Below are 9,590 nucleotides of genomic sequence, written 5' to 3' on the forward strand. Positions count from 1 at the left end.
TAATCATCATGAAATAACAAATCTTACCCTGGGAAAGAAAGTGGAAGTTACTTGGAAGTTGATTCACTTTCTTTCTTTCTTTCTTGGTCAGTTTGTAAAACTACACATGCATATTTTCATAGTTATCATAGTGTGCCGAAGTGTGCTGACGAGGAAAAACGTTTCACGTTATCGCTGAGGGCAAAGTTACTTCAAACACTTCAAACTCATAAATCTCTCACCTTGAATGTACTCTGGTATGTCAGATATGGCAGGAAGTTGTGAATGAAACACACAAACTGCTAAAAATAATATGAACTGTAAAAACACAAGTTTATCTGAGTGTACAAACACTGAAACGTGCAAACATTTAAGTAATTAGCCTATTAATTGTATTTTTTTTTTATTACACAGCTCTCTGAAACACTTGATTCTGATTGGTCAGTGGCGACATTTTGAGGTCACTTATTGTATGATTTTTTCCCTTTAAGTAGCTTTAATGTAGCTACTTTAGCTACATTTAGCTATTTTAGCTTTTTAGCTGGTGTACTAATGACTTTTTCAAGTGACTAGCTTATTTATGTTACTTAATTATGAGTAGTATATATCTTGGCAAGCTACACTGGAATTTTGATACAAATGATTCATATATGTTTATATAAGGCCTTTTGAATGCAGTGTTTGGTTGTTGGGTGTAGATTTCTCACTCCTGACAATAGCAGACATAATATCCTTCCTCTCTAAATTACCCTAGCATATGGAATGAATATGGTGGCGAATGCAGCCTCTCTCTGGTTAGGACACGGATATTTTTGGATTGCATGGGAAATCCATGGAAGAATTTCAACTGTTGCAGTATTATTGGAAGCAGCGTGTTCATGATTCAGAGTTTCTACAACTCAGAGCTATTTCTGCAGCCTATGCCTGGTTTGTGTGGGTGTGTCTAGACAAAAAGGGGGAGGAGGGGGTTGGGCTTGAGTTGGAAGACAGAAAAAAAATCAGTCTCTGTGGTAGCATTGTTCAAATAAGTTTCTGTAAGCCTCAAAACTTAACTAAGGTTCTGTCAGGACCACTATCGTCAAAATGATAGATACTTAGCATAAAGTTTGGTTTGGCGGTATGGTTCTGTTCTGGGCAAAAACCTCCCTGCCCATCCATGCAGCCTGTCATGAATGAGCAGGGAGAGCAGCAATAATAACCCCCCTAGGGTTAACAGAACAGAACAAGGCAGATATCATTCATGTACTTAATGATATTTAAGTGTAACACTTTATTCAAGATAAAGGAGTCTGATTAGCAAGGAATATCAGAAAGCCAAGTCCTGACTGTGGTTAAAGGAGGAGCTGGGGATGGAGGAGGGTACTTTGCTCCGGAGCAAGCTGAAAAGCTGCTGATTAATACTGAATAGAGCTTATATAGGAATGCCACGACAGGTGTCGTATTCCTATAGGTAGATGTGATCAGCTGAGAATCAGCTGATGCAAGCTTGACTCACGTGACCTGCCAGAACTAACGCTAACGCTTAATTTATATTCAAAATTATGGAAGCTTCTCTAGTGAAAAATAAATATACTAAAATGTATTAGAAATAAATTTATTTCATGCTAAGTATACTACAAATACATTTACATATTATGTACTTAATAAAAATACCCTGCAATTGTCATTTTGGTATACTAAACTGGTATACTTAAAGTCTGCTAAACAGGACCGAAAACTAATTTTGAACTTAATGCACTTTAAGTATATTTGATTGTGCTAAAGTGGAACTACTGCAAGTATACATCAGGTACACTTTAAATATATTGCATTTAAAGACCAAAATACATTTTTATTGGCTATCAGTAAGTCTCGAGTCAGTAAATATGTCAATATTTGAACTATACTTAGTATGAAATAAATGTATTTTAAATACATTACTTTTTTACTAGGGTTGTTTCCACCATGAATTATGAAATGTAACTCAGAATTATGAGGAAAAGTCAGAATTAGGAGATATACTGTAAAGTCCTCAGAATTGTGTTTACTGTATATATTTCGCAATTCTGAGTTTGTATCTTGCAGTTCTATGTTTATATCTCTAGTTATGACTTTTTCTCAGAATTGCAAGAAACAAAGTCTGAATTGTGTGATAAAAAGTCTCAATGACCTTGTTTTGTATTAGTTAGTGGTGGAAACAGGCTTCCATACAAAATAGTGCAGAATACACCAATGTGCAATGGGACAAATTAACCGAATTGGCTATCATTTTTATAAACAATCTCTTACTTGACATCTTCTTGATCAGAATGCAGAAAAGGCAAGACATTTTTACATAAAATTGGAATAAAAATGCAAAAAATGTCTGGAAATAATAATAATCAGGTCATGTGACAAAAACATATCATACTTTGTTTGAAATATTTATTGTTCCATAATGTGTTGTTTATAATGCATTTTTTTTTAAATAGCAAGCAGTATGTAGTGTGGAGTAAACAGTACGCTAGTATTGCACACCTAAGATGTAAGAACTTCCCTCAGCTCACAGTTGGACTCTTTTTCTCCTGTCATTATGATCTTTGTCTTTTTCTTCATTCATCTCTGTATATCTCTCTGTCTCCTCCCTTTCCACACAATTCACTCACACCTTCTGTAAATGAATTACCTGCTACTACCAGACAGGAATCTCTGGCAAACATCTAACGAGTATATCCTGACGAGTGTATTCTACCTATCATAAGTTTTTAGTTTCATAATTACCTACACACCCTGTTCTAACAGTTAAGGAACACTTATCCTTTTACACTTTGATAAAGATCATTTAGATGTAGATTGCTGTTGTTGAGAATGCATGTCTGTATTATGCCAGGTTCTTTTGTTGGGCTTTCCCTGACCATTTTGATTCAAATCAGTGAGCATACATCTCTCTGGCCACTAGTCAAACCTGTTTTGTTGTAAAACAGAGGGCGAGCGTGAAGCACAGTGTGTCCACCTCTTTCTGCCGCACCCTCCTGCTAATCAAACTGATACGCACCTGCATATCAGCCAGACAAGTCACAGGTCACACCACACCTTCTGGATGGGATTCTTAACAAATCAGTGCTAAACCGATTTAGTGACACTGGTCACCTGAACCTGAATTCTGATCCTGCTGCTCATCAAGCGATCTTAGAAAGTGAGTATTAGACTGAAATGTTATACATTTCCACATAACGGGGTTGGAACAGAAGGAATGTGGGTGGAAGTATTTTAGCACATGTAACATCATATGACATCATGATCCACAGTGATTTGAGCCGTACTTTAGAGATGACCTCAGCATTCATCTCTCCATTAAATGTTTTTTTCTGCTAGGTTGCCAAGTCAAATTAAAGGATTTTTCTAAAGAAATAACCTAAATCTCAGTAATGTTGAAAGGCAATGTCTTTAGATGTCTCCTCAATTATTAATTCATATTTGAAATTACTTAGGAGAGGTGCTCAATAATTATGAGAAATCAGACCATGACCACAAAGAATAAACCAGTAGATTTACACAATGGATTTATTGAAAAACAAAAACCTCACAGTTCAACAGATCCCATACTCCATGCGTGTGGCTACAAAAAAGAAAAAAAAGTGTAATATTCTCATATAATTTTCCCACACATTTTTCAAGACTTTACTATAGAGTTCTAACGTTTGTGGGGAAGTCGGACTCGTAACCCAAAGGTTGCGGGTTCGAGTCTCGTGCCGGCAGGGATTGTAGGTGGGGGGAGTGAATGTACAGTGCTCTCTCCCACCTTCAATACCATGACTGAGGTGCCCTTGAGCAAGGCACCGAACCCCCAACGGCTCTCCGGGCACCGCAGCAAAAAATGTCTGCCCACTGCTCCGGGTGTGTGTTCACGGTGTGTGTGTTTTCACTGCTGTGTGTGTGCACTTTGGATGGGATAAATGCAGAGCACTAATTCCGAGTATGGGTCACCATACTTGGCCACATGTCACGTCACTCACTCACTTAAAGATTTTTCCCAAAAGAATCAGACCAGAAGATGCAAGAAAACAAAACTCATCCCCAGGTGCTATCTGGGTCTGAATTTTGTCTTGAGAATTCTTCACCACAGGCTTCTACAGATTTTGTTCCCTCCAATCAGACCAGAAGAAAAAAACAAGTTCTGTCAGGGCCTGAATTTTGTCTTCAGAATTCTACAGATTGTTTTTTCTCCAAAATGAGACCAGAAAATGCAACCAAAACAAAACCCCCAATTCTGTCAGGGCCTGAATTTCGTCTTGAGAATTCCATTGATTTTTTTTTTCCAAAATCAGACCAGAAGATGCAAACAAAACAAAACAAAAAACAAAACACCAAATTCTAATCAAGGCCTGAATTTTGTCTTGTAAATTCTACAGATTTTTTCCCATAATCAGACCAGATGATGAAAAACAAAACAAAACAAAACCCCAAATTCTATAAGAGCCTGAATTTTGTCTTGAGAATTCTACAGATTAAAAAAAAAAAAAGCAGACCAGAAGATGACAAAACGAAACAAAACAAAACACAAACCCCCGAGTTCTGTCAGGGCCTGAATTTTGTCTTGAGAATTCTGCAGATTTTTTTTTTAATTAGACTAGAAGATGCAAACAACACATCGATTGGAGACTGAATTTTGTCTTGATAATTCTACAGATGTTTAAAAAAAAATCAGACTAGAAGATGCAAACAAAACAAAACAAAACAAAACCCCAAATTCTATTAGGGCCTGAATTTTATTTTGATATTTTTTTTTTCCAAAATCAGACCAAAGTAAAGCAAAGCAAAACACAAAATAAAACAACAAATCACAACAAAAACCATCTGATTCAATCTGGGCCTGAATTTTGTCTTACGTATACATTCAAGGTGACTTTGATTCCATTGGTGAACAACTGCTTATCTTTAACCTAAATATAATTGACTTTTTTTTAGCTTATTTTCCTCACACATTTCCAAGACTTTACCAAAGAATTCTACAGATTTTTCCCTAAAATCAAACCAGATGAGGCAACCAAAGCAAAGCAAACAAGAACATTCCATCTGGGTCTGAATTTTGTCTTGACTCCTTCATGTAGATTTCGAATCCATTGGTTTAGTTCATCTTTATTAATTTCCCGAAGGCAATTTGGTTGCAGCATACAAGCATTTCACATAAACAACAAAACACAATACAAAAAAAAAAAATGGTGATTTAAATATTTAACGTTAACTTAAATATAACTCACTTTTTGAGGTAAACCAGCTCCAACAGCAGACTGATTTAGTCCTGCTGTCATGGAGACCAAGAGACGCCTGTGGAACTTTATGACCATGTACGTGAGAGGAAGAAAACCTGGAGAAAGTTATAAAACGGCTGGCAAAGTTTTAAACTTTCCTAAGAGTACTGTGACGTCCAATGTAACAAAATGGAAAATAGCACAGCTCACACCAGGCCATCCTACTAAATAAGCAACTGTACGAGAAGGGCTCAAATGTAAGAGAAATGATCATAACGCCAGAAACAGAAACTTGAACAATCTCTTCAGCTCTTCTAAGATTTAGCCTCTTTGTGAGAGTAGCCAGAGGGCCCAACATGAAATCACGCCTGGGCACAATCATAAATGTATTGAATTTATTATGATATTAAAGGGAGAAACATTTGGATGTTTAACAGAAACAAAATGACTAAATACTTTCTAAAGGCATTGTAACCTCAGTGTGTTATCCAGAAACACAGATATCTGCTTCTTTGTGAAAGAATAAACTGTTTTGGTCATATAATTTATCCCAGCTGCAGACATCAAACTATGACTGTTACAAAAGGAACATATTAAGTAATTTTATGTGTTCCAGTCTTTGTGAATATATACTTTGAAGGCCTGCAATTGTCTGGTACAAAATCAAAATATCCAGCAGCATTGTGACAGGTTTCCTGTTTTCACTCTAGCCAAACTGGTTACAAGGTGAATGCACACATGAACTCTAGTGACACCAGTACAGCTTTCATTTCATGATATAATTATTCTAATAAGGGTTATGAGTAACGCAAAGTAATTCTCAAATTATTCACTCTCTTATCTGAAAAATGTAAACAGGAACTTTAATTGGCTTTTTATCTAGATTGGACTGATCAGGTACAATTGTTTGTAATTGCAGTAATGAATCTAATAATACTTAATTAATAATTAATAATACTTTAGTGGATGACTGTGTGTGCATGTTTTAAACATTTAAGGCTTGAATATATATTACAAATCTGCTTAGTGCAGTCTTTGCGTGCATATATGATTCATGGCCAAAAAAAGACCATATTTTTTGTTATTTTAGGCTTAAGAAATTTAGTAGATGCTTACAAAGCTTAGTTCACACCTCAGCTGATTGTGGCCCAAATTAGATTTGTACCCTCACATACAATACAGGTCACATGTGATACAGATTTTGTATGAAAGTGTGAAAAGCAAAAATCATATTAAAACTGATATTTTTAATTTCCGATCTAAGTCACTTTCATATGCAGAAATAAATTATTTTTTGCAGTAATGCATCCGAACACATTTTCATTTAATGCATTTTTTATGTGTGTGTGTGTGTAAGCATACATCTAATAAATTTTAATTACATTTATGCTTACAAGACAAAGGAAATTTCCAATGTCAAGAAAAATAAACTATATAATATAATATAATATAATATAATATAATTATTTAATACAAGTGATAATAATATATAATAGATTTAATAGATTTGCTTTATTTATTATTTATTAGAGAAAAAAGGATAAAAATGCTGATGAAGAAAATAATTTTTACTTTTTTTTTTTTCAATGTAGGGTTTGAACCTATAGAATTCCAGCCCAGCACACACCCATATGATTTAAGATTAAGTTAACAGATTTACTCAGTCAACTGATTTATAATATTTGCTAATATGTTGCTTAGATTAGCACAGACATGCAGCCTGTAAAAGTGTTATTGAAACCTTTATCACTTTGCCTGGCCAAACGTGAGCAAGTGTGGTTTTGCAGCCATGTTTTACTTAACATATTCACTCTGTAATATGATCTAGTTATAGTGGGCGGAGAGTGTTTGTCGGTGTATGTGTGTGCCAGGCAGCTCTGAAAGCACACATCCGTAACAGTGTGAGGTCTGTATACACAACTCACAAGACAAAAGTCATGTGTATCTGTGTGAGCGCTCAACTGTCTGCCTGCGTGTTGGCACAGTTTTAATGCACGAGTGTTGACTGAGTTGTAGCAGAATGGTTTGTCTGGTTGGACGTCGACTGATATGCATTGAAAAGCAGTTTGGCTCAGTGTTTTATCCCTCCTAAAAACCATTAGTGAAACATCTAAAGAATTTAAAGCTCACCTTTAAAAAGAAATACAAACACTCGTTGTTTCCTCTCATTGTCTCTGCGGCTCCATTGACGTCTTACATGATTAACAGCCACAACATTTCCTAAGGTTATGTATAGTCATTTAGTATAACTGTGCACATGGCAAAAACAAAGGAATGCTTGGGGTCATTTCTCACACAATCTAATACATCACTAATGTAGTAATTGTAAGATAGCAAAGACCTCAGAGAGACTCAGCGAGCTATAGCTGGAGGATTTTATGACATTTCTGGTGTAGATTAGTAGCTTGTGGTTGGGAGTGAGTCAGGCTGTACTGAAGTGCACACGCATGTGGTTTCCGCACAGCCTATCACATTTGTATCTGCTGATCTTGCTTCAATTAAATGTTCTCTTTGGGGAATGTAATCCTCATAGCGAATACAGAACATAGTTGCTTTCTTCTTTATGAACAGGAAGGATTGAGGTCAAGAGGTTAGTCAACAAAATCAGTTAAGCAACGCATTCTTTAGCATTGTTAAAATGTGAATGATCCTGCAAAGAACCCATCTTGCAGTGTTTGTGCTGTGAACATGAATGAAACCTCAAATCAGGCTGTGTATGTAGGAGAAGTGTTGCATCACTTTTAAATAAACCAGTAAACTGTGCAATAAACCACTCAGAAGTACTGAGAAACTGCTTAACGATATGTGAAAAAAACACTCAGAATACCTGCATAGCAACATACAGAAAAAAAACCACTCTGATTATCTTAGCAACTGCATAGCAACATGAAAAATGTTTCAGAATATACCTTAGCAACTGCATAGTAATATGACAAACTGTTCGGAACACCTTAGCAACTACACAGCAACATGAAACAACATCTCCGAAAACATTAGCAACTAGCAACATGCAGAAAAACACTCTGAATATCTTGGCAACTGCATAGCAACATGAAAAACTACTCAGAACACCATAGCAACTGCATAGCAACGGTAAAATACCCTGAACACCTTAGCAATTGCATAGTAAAATGAAACATCTCATCAGAATACATTAGCATCTGCATAGCAACTTATATAAATAAACACTCTAAATATCTTAGCAACTGCATAGCAGCATACAGAAAAAACACTCTAAATACCTCAGGAATTGTATAGCAACATAGAGAAAAAACACTCTATCTTAGCAATTGCATAGCAACACACAGAAAAACACTATAAATACCTCAGCGACTGCATAGCAACATACACAAAAAACACTCTAAATATCTTAGCAACTGCATAGCAACATGAAAAACAGATCTGAACACCTAGCAACTGCATAACAATGCCAAAAACACCTTAAAAACTCCTTAACAACTACATAGTAATGCATCTCAGAATACCTTAGCAACTGCATAGTAATATGACAAACTGTTTGGAACACCTTAGCAACTACACAGAAACATGAAACAACATCTCCGAAAACATTAGCAACTAGCAACATGCAGAAAAACATTCTGAATATCTTGGCAACTGCATAGCAACATGAAAAACTACTCGGAACACCATAGCAACTGCATACTGTAGCAACATACAGAAAATAACACTGAATATCTTAGCAACTGCATAGAAACATGAAGAACTACTCAGAACACCATAGCAACTGTATAGCAACATACAGAAAAAACACTCTGAATATCTTAGCAATTGCATAGCAACATGACAAACTACTCGGAACACCATAGCAACTGCATAGCAAAGTGAAAAACATACAGAAACAACACTCAACATAACGGAAACATTGTTATGAATACCTAGCACAAACATGAATGCCTACCTAAGACATCAGAATACCTAGCAACTGCATAGCAACGTGAAAAAAACACCCTGAACACCTAAGCAATACAGCAATGTTCAGAAAAACCGTCTGAATATCTTAGCTTACACAGAACACCTAATGTGCTTAGTTAGCAACACCTAGCAACTGCATAGCAACATGCAGAAAGAACACTCTGAACGCCAATGGCATAGCAAAGCCCTGGTAACCACAGACAGCGCTCTACATGGGTATGCAGCACTCACATTTTCTTCATCAAAAGTACAACTCCAGTTTAAAGGAGACATATTATGCCCCTTTTTACAATATGTAACATAAGTCTCTGGTGCCCCCAGAATGTGTCTGTGAAGTTTCAACTCAAAATACTCCACAGATAATTTATTATATCATTTTGAACATGCCTATTTTGAGTTGAAGCAGAAACACGCTGTTTTTCGTGCCTGTCTCTTTAAATGCAAATGAGCTGCTGCTCCCCGCCCTTT

This window comes from Sinocyclocheilus anshuiensis, unplaced genomic scaffold (assembly GCF_001515605.1).
Source record: "Sinocyclocheilus anshuiensis isolate Anshui unplaced genomic scaffold, SAMN03320099.WGS_v1.1 scaffold881, whole genome shotgun sequence".
Classification (NCBI taxonomy): domain Eukaryota; kingdom Metazoa; phylum Chordata; class Actinopteri; order Cypriniformes; family Cyprinidae; genus Sinocyclocheilus; species Sinocyclocheilus anshuiensis.